Below are 8,608 nucleotides of genomic sequence, written 5' to 3'. Positions count from 1 at the left end.
CAGTTTGTGTTCACTACTGACCATAATGACTTCTGCACCGAACAGAAATTCATCTGAACTGAACATAATGACGGTATCACACCACAGTGTATGTTCACTACTGAACATAATGACCTCTGCACCAAACAGGATATCATCTGAACTGAACATAATGACGGTATCACACAACAGTTTGTGTTCACTACTGAACATAATGACTTCTGCACCGAACAGTATATTATCTGAACTGAACATAATGACTTCTGCACCGAACAGTATATCATCTGAACTGAACATAATGACCTCTGCACCGAACAGTACATCATCTGAACTGAACATAATGACTTCTGCACCGAACAGTATATCATCTGAACTGAACATAATAACGGTATCACACAACATTTTGTGTTCACTACTTAACAGAATGACTTCTGCACCGAACAGTATATCATCTGAACTGAACATAATGATAGTATCACACAACAGTTTGTGTTCACTACTGACATCACTGAACATAATGACCTCTGCACCGAACAGTACATCATCTGAACTGAACATAATGATAGTACTATTCAACAGTTCTATTTCACGACTGAACAGTCTGAATAAAGCACCCAACAGCATGTCATTTCAACTGAAAATGATAAAAGGATCACCCAATAATACACTGCCTCAGCCAAACGAAATGATAGTACCACTTAACAGTTTATTTTCATGGTTGAACATGATGAGAAGAGCTATTTTAACCGAACATAACAACTGTCATACCCTACAACATATCTTTTTAACTCAACATAATTGTGTTACCACATGCCTGTTTGTTTTAAGAACTGAACATAACGACTTATGCACCCGACAATACATTGACTTGACTGAATAAAATGTAATCAGCACACAACATTACACTTCAATAACTGAGCGCATTTGGATTTCCACCCAGTATATTGGGATTTTGACCCAGCATATTGTATCTCGGACTCAACAGAATCACATTTAACCATGTATATCAGTCATTCTACACATAAGACAGTCCAGGCGTTCCATATGTGTTGGATAGTGAATCGGGGGTTGCGTTCTACTTACTGAAAAGTAAACAATAAATTCATTTGTTTTGCTGTGTCACGTCGGTGTGTTGTATGTTTTATTTACATAAGAAGTATATGAAATACAATGATTAGGTCGATTGTAACAGTTCTTGTAAAAGACGAGTAAGGAAATTGTTTAACTGTAAAGTAACACTAATACAAAGATAGCGAAAAATCATATAGACATTCGTAGTTTGTTACAATGTATATCAGAGTCTCGCACAATATATTTATTTGTTTTAGCATAACAAGTTGCTGTTCTGGTTTTATATTAATTAATATTCAATCTTCAAAATAAATAATTATTTTGCGAATAAAAATACTGTATTTATGAAAGGACGTTACAATTGTAAAAATGAACATGAGGTTAAATAATTATTAAATTACTAAAGTGCTCTGAACCATCAGTCTCAATAATCGAAAAGAAATATATTTATAATCGATAAATGTAACTAAAAATATTGATTAAGAAGTAAGATACCAGTATACTCTTCAAAAATGTTCAGACTTTGTGAGTAATAAAACACAGAATCAAATGTATCTAATGCTCAAAGCAAAGTCCAATCATTTAAGTGAATAAGACGGTCAGACAATCTAATCTAGTCTTATTGTGACAAAGTAATATCAAATTACTACAATATCTAATTTAGACAAATGAAATGTGACACAGGAAGAGCTACAGGATATCTAAAACTGACTATGAGAAATTATATTAGTAAGGTATTATTCTTAACAAAAAAATTGATTAACTTTTTATACATGGCTAGATGCTAAAATCAAACGAAGTCAGTTATGTAAATTATCGATTATCGAAATGGCTTGTTTATTGCCATTTTTGCTTAAAAATTGTAAATTTTAAAGCAATGAGTTGAACAAAAAGGCTAAATTTAACGGTTTTTAAAGAAATTTGTGTAACCGTCATAATCAAATTGTTCTTCTAAGATGTAGAATTGGACATACTAAAGTTACAGATCCTTACCTTTAAAAAGGGGATGCTCAATTTTGTATAGCTTCCAATTTATACTTTACTGTGAAATATTTACTTTTTGAATTTCACAAGATTTCACAAACATGTTCCTAATAGATGTATCCTGTCATTTCACAAAGAGAACTTTTTGCCTCAGTTCTACCTGAATTAAAGTAAACTTGTATTTTAGATTAGACTATACCAACTCTTTAAGTCTACTGATCATAAAAGTTATATGTCAATGTCGCCGTTTAACTAAAAGAAACAAAAAAATGCCTAATAATAAAATGGACATACTTTGTAACCTGTCTTATACGCATTCCACTGCAAAATGATAACACTAGACTTTGCTAAAACTTCAAAATACATGTCTATAATTATATTTTGAAACATCTTATTATTTTTACCGTTAAGATCGCTCATGTTTCAGCTAAAGAATTATCACATGATAAATTTAAGATAAAATAATGAACAATTATAATATTTCCATTTACTATTAAAATAGATTCTTTAACACAGCCGTTTATACTCGTCTCATGCGTAGGCTGTTTTCTTTGACATAATCATAATTTTGTTTCATGACTCTTTCAGATATTCAGGATCAGTTCAGTTATAAACAATATGATCAATGGAGTTTGTTAAAGATTGTGGCATTTTAAGAAGAACAGGACTATCAGAAAATAATTGAAGCGGTATCATTTACGTAATTTATGACCAACAAGTGAGCTTTTCGTCATAATAAAACTCCAACTGGTGAATTTAAGACTTAATAGTATGATCGAAAACGATAACTGATACATTAATTTCAAAATAGTAATGTTGTATTTGCAAGGCGGTAACAAAAAATAGGAGACGAGTTTGCAGCTACACTCTGAAGAAATATTCTACCATTCAATTTTATAATATTTAATACGTTCCAGGATTAATACAAATAAGAAAAACAACAAACGCAAAAAATGCAAAATTAAAAAGTGTTGCAGGCTCGGTTTGTTTACTTTTAGTCTGTTCTTGATTATTTGAAAAAAGTAACCCCGGCTTAAGCATTATTCAACATTAACACATGTACGTAATGATGAATTGTAAGAGTTTGAAGATAGAAACATGATAATATGAAATCACACTCGTTTAATGCACTAATAAACATTGATTTTAATGTATTTTCAGTTATATTTCTGAACTTTTTTTCCCGCTCCTGTATAAAAGTAAATCAAAAAACATGTGTGTGTTAATGAATATAATTTCAGTGTCAATTTGATTGAACATTAGACAATAAGTGAAGAAGAATATGGTATCTGCTTAAATATATGCCATTATGAAAGGGATTTATAAGACTTGTTCTGTTTCATCCATCTGATATAATTTAGAAACCACAGACCTCTAAGAATAAACCAGAGAAGGTTATGTTTACCGAAGCTCTGAACGAATTATTTTTCATGACGTCGACACATGATGACGTTGTATTGTTCATGTTAAAAAATAATTCGTTTAAATTGCCCGAATAAATCTTATTAATAAGAATTTCATGAAAACGCTTTGACTTATTAATAACACGATATGGAAAACAAGATTAATGAACATTCAATGAACGCAACCCCCACCCGACCCAGCAACCAGGACCAGTGGCCAGGAGCCCAGTAGGACGCCAAACAAAACCAGGACAGGGCAATTACAAAAAGCCTAGAGTGATCAATTTTCTACAAAATTTGATTACGCGTACCGTAAACGCATAATTTTACATTTGTTCTCAGACTTATTGTTAGAATTATTTAATAAATTAGATATTTAATTAAGAAAACTTCATTCTATCGGAATTGAAACTTTATACGATTAAAAATAATAATGCTACACCCTTCCAGATATAAGCTACAAGGAATTAAAAAGAAATTAGGGAAACCTAAAAATGCCAAAAAGGACAAATGAAAATACTGCAGACTCAGCTTGATAAAGCGCCTGTAGCTTTTAAATGAATACAAAAAAATAAGAGAAATGTTTTGATAGACTGATTTTATAAAAATGACACGATGACAATTTTCAATGTTAAAAAACAAACACAAGCAAATCTGTATTCAGAAAGTAAATGTTTCTTGCAAAATGATAAATGTTACAAATACAAGGAAATGTCTCGTGTCATTGTGTTGCTTCTGCCAATAAATTGTCAGGATTAATTTGCCAATAGCAAATCCTTTTAACATATCAGTTTGATGTCTTAATTACTCTATTTGTAGTCTTCCCTTGAGCTTTTCAATCAATTACATTTGCATACAACTTTATATTTGTCCTTGCTTGAAAGCATTTTGCTCGACATTTTGACCGATCATTGCCGGCAAATACTACATTATAGCATGCTCTAGTGTTTGTATTTAAAGTAGCATAAATGATATAAAGCGGAAATGTTGACTAAATCTTAAAAACGAACTCAGTCTGCATCTTTGTGGCTGAGCGGTTGCTTTAATGGTTGAGGCATTAGAATTGCAGCAACCGTTGTTTTCCTTGCTTGATCGTAAGTGGAGACTAAAGGGATTCAATAACTAGGGACGAAGCATCTCTTAGCTCTAGCAGGTCATTATTTTTTACCGCTGGTGCTTTTTGGTTTTATAATAACACCCGAGGTCAGCCAAAATCATCTTTTTCGTTTCAGTGCTATATGACCGATAGTGTGTTCGTGCTAAAACCAAACGATCAAACATCTAGTGAGGAACTTTTAAATATAAAAATAATGAGGTTTTTAATTAAAAATAGGAAAACTACACACACAAATAATAAAGTATTCTTTTAACACACTTACTGTATTTTAGCGTTGTATAATGTAGAGAACATATGAATCCCTGGGTTCAATAAGTTTAATCGTAGATTTTTGAAATATCTATGTTTCTTTTTTGAAATTCGTTTTAAAACACAGGGTTTGTTTTGCTATGCGTTGTTCTACCAACTCATTTATTACAACAAATTATCAAATTTACACACTTTTTTGTGTACATGACTCACATGAAAGTAGTTGGTTGTGATTTCTTTTACACCCACTATCAAGCTGTTAGTTTAATATCAGCACATCACCCATACAATAACTCCATCCATAAATTCTTATTTTCTATCCCATCAGATAGCTCTAGACTTATTGCCCACTGATTTTTAGCCAATACTAACGAGTTTTGATTTCAACTATTTGGTCAAAAGTGATCTAAACAGTTTTCATAAAATTAGAGTATAAGTATTATTTTGACACTTATTGAATAAATATCGGTTTAAATAACAGTGCAGTTACTGACTATTTTAGTGTACTATTAAAGAAATCAGCAATTGATTATTTACCAGGGTGATTGTCGCTAATAATCACCCGATGTCTGCAGACAATCTCATATTATTCTTTCCCTTTCATTCGAATGTTTTAAGGACTATTCGATGCAGACTGACGATAATCTATATGGTTCTTTAAAACAAATCATTTGTCTTATATTTATTTCAACATAGATGAATAAATTACTTGTCTGATTATAGTGAAGGACTTCCTGACACATTTAGACGTCATTTTGTAACAATGATACTTTTCACTTGTACATTAACTTTTTTCGACGACAATTGCGTTATAAGCAAATTTGCTAGAAATTAAACACGCATGATAATGCGTCTATGATGAAGTGATTAGTGATGTTCCGATTGTCGCAAGTCGTCGATAATCAGTTACTGTTATGTAAAACGACAATAATCGATTCACAAAAATTTGTTCTGCGACGTCGTCGAAAATGTTCAAAGTATCAAAGGGAATTAATTCTGACGGTAATTTTCTTTTAAGAATACCTCGCCGATCGCAAAAAATCACTCAGAGACAATTTGGAGTTGAACAGGATCAATAAGTTATGTAAACAATAGTAATATAATGTGATGTGAATGGTATTATTTGACATCCCGTGAAAAATAAAATCTATTTCGTAAAATTATGACTTCATAAGGTTAAAACTGTGTTGAAAAGTGCTTAATGAAGTTTATGTTACTAAATATAATCACGTGCCTTGGTAAGTAATGTTACTTCCCTATTTTTTTCTAACGCGACTTTATTCGAAAAGTTATCGATTATGTCCCATCCGACTGAACCGATTATCGATTGGGACAAATTTCATCCGATTTCCATCACTAGAAGTGATCACCATATTCATGTAAAATGTCACACGTTTTACAAGCCGTCATCAATGATTTATGATACATGTTGCACTGGTTACTGAACTTTTATGAGTATTGTTTTTCCTTAAGGATAATCTCAAAGATATGGAATGATTATTGAACTCTTTATGAGTATTGTTTGTCCTTTAAGGTAATTTCAAATATATGGAATGATACTCTTTCTTCAGAATAACAAACAATATTGATTTTTTAAACGTCTACGATGCAATATTTTATGATAAAGTGGACCAAAAATATACTTTTGGGAGAAAAATATCATTTATAAATACAAAAACATTATTTGGATATTTTACATTCAAAATACTATTTGAACATAAAACCACTTACCTGATATGTTTTGCAATGAGTTTAAAGCAATTATTATAATTTAAGTACCAATTTGTGGAGGACAAGCTTACAATTTATTGCTGCTGCCTTAAGCAGAAATATCCCTTGATGTCGCCCCAGCCAGTGTTATATCCTCGTAACTAACTTGTTTCATGTACTATAACTTTTACATGAATGAAGAGTTTCAATTATTGAGAAGTCCGTTTGCATCAAGTATTAATTAATCCAATTTAAGGCACCTTAAACGACTTTGTACAAAGTAATTTACTACAATAAAAAGTGTTGTCAACCAACATTTTACGAATATAAATTATTCACGCAGCCAAATTTAATAGTAAAATTCTTTATAACAACAATGAACTTAAATATGAAAAACAATATCAAAAAAAAAAATTGGCGGCATTCAATGACCGCATACCGCAACACAAGGTCACCGGCAAGAAGCCCAGCAGGACACCATACAGGGCAGGAAGCTGACGGGATGTCGTTATAAACAATATGAAAATAGGAACGCCACTTTGTTTAGTTAATATATTTCTCTTTCTTATTTAATTTAGGCATGGGAAGTTATTTCTGTTTGGCCTACGTACTAACATTTAGCCTGTTTAAACGTTTTGCTGTAAGAGATATAACTAAGGTATTATATATTCATACCGCTGCTATTTCGACTTGATTAAAATATAACTGTCACTGTTTTGCATTCATTTGTTCATTTTAAAATAATAAGCACTGTGTAATAAGGAGAATGTGTTTTGTCAGTAATGTTCAGAAACGCTCTTTGATTAGAAAAATTGGGGAACAACACGTACGGCATAATATCATGATGTTATTCTAGAATATTTCACACGTAATTATTAATATCCAAATTGTAATAAATATGTCATTCAAATACAAGATAATTTTGTGTCTAACTAATTATAGATAGTATGGTTAATCATAACAAAAACAAAACATGTATTATTTCACGATATAATAATCTACTCATGCAATTCCTAATTAAATTGTTTCGATGGTAATCATTAAAGTGCCAAACATGGCTCGGATTTTTTAAGGGATTGTATTTCTCTCTTTTTAGACAATAGCCTGTTTATGGATGGCATTTCATTCAAGATACCCATACACCTTCAGCATTGCCTTAATCAAAACATAACATTTAAACATGCAAATTTTATTCAAATATGTTCGGTGAATGTGACATTTCCGTGTCTTTCTAAGCAGCGAACAGTCTAACCCTAACCTAATACAATGTAATGAAGAGAGGGCATTAGCATAACAAATTTAATGAAAAGAAATAATGAATTTAACGATAGATCGTTTACGTAAATAAATTACTATATTGTTTACTAATGCATCGTTTGTTCAACGTATCTATTCCTCGTTAGTTTGTACTATCCTTTTAGGCAGAAACTATAAAACGTTGATCATGCAGGACAATAAAATGAAAATAAGCTATAATTACTTTTTCCATACTCGAATAAATTTTCCTTTAAAACTATCAGCTTGATATCGTCCGGTTTATTTGTGTGAATGGTGTTTCGTTTACTCTCGCCACTGGAATAATTACCATATGGCGGTTTAAACCGGCTCGGGTTCTAAGTAAAGTTCAAAGTAGCAATTATTTAGAAGTCTGGAGCATATTTATATCTGCATGGGACAATTTTAAACGGAAGTGCTCTGTGAACTACTTCTTGTTTAAAGCCGGCTAAATGATATTGGTTACTGTATTTATGCCGGCTCGCCACGGCGAGCCGGTATTACGGTAGGATTTTACTAAGAAACAACCTAAAACTCCGAAGCTATCCAAAAATTTAATCGAAGCTTGGCTTCCAGCTTTCTACAAAATTTATCTATCGGGGCTAGGATCCAAAATTATTTAGCCAATCAAATTTAATCTTACATAGCGTCAAAAAACCTTCAATTTTCACGCCATTTTTAAAAATCAGCAAGTATTGTTTTGAGCGCAAAGACATAATGATGATTAAAATGTTTGTCTTTATGAATTCTTTTCAATAAATCATATTTACACTGACTTCTGATTTAGCGATTTCACCTGTTTTCTCTGTAGTAAGTTTTC

This window comes from Ruditapes philippinarum, unplaced genomic scaffold (assembly GCF_026571515.1).
Source record: "Ruditapes philippinarum isolate M1 unplaced genomic scaffold, ASM2657151v2 ctg1782_1_1_1_1, whole genome shotgun sequence".
Lineage (NCBI taxonomy): Eukaryota > Metazoa > Mollusca > Bivalvia > Venerida > Veneridae > Ruditapes > Ruditapes philippinarum.
Note: the sequence above shows the minus strand (reverse complement) of the source record.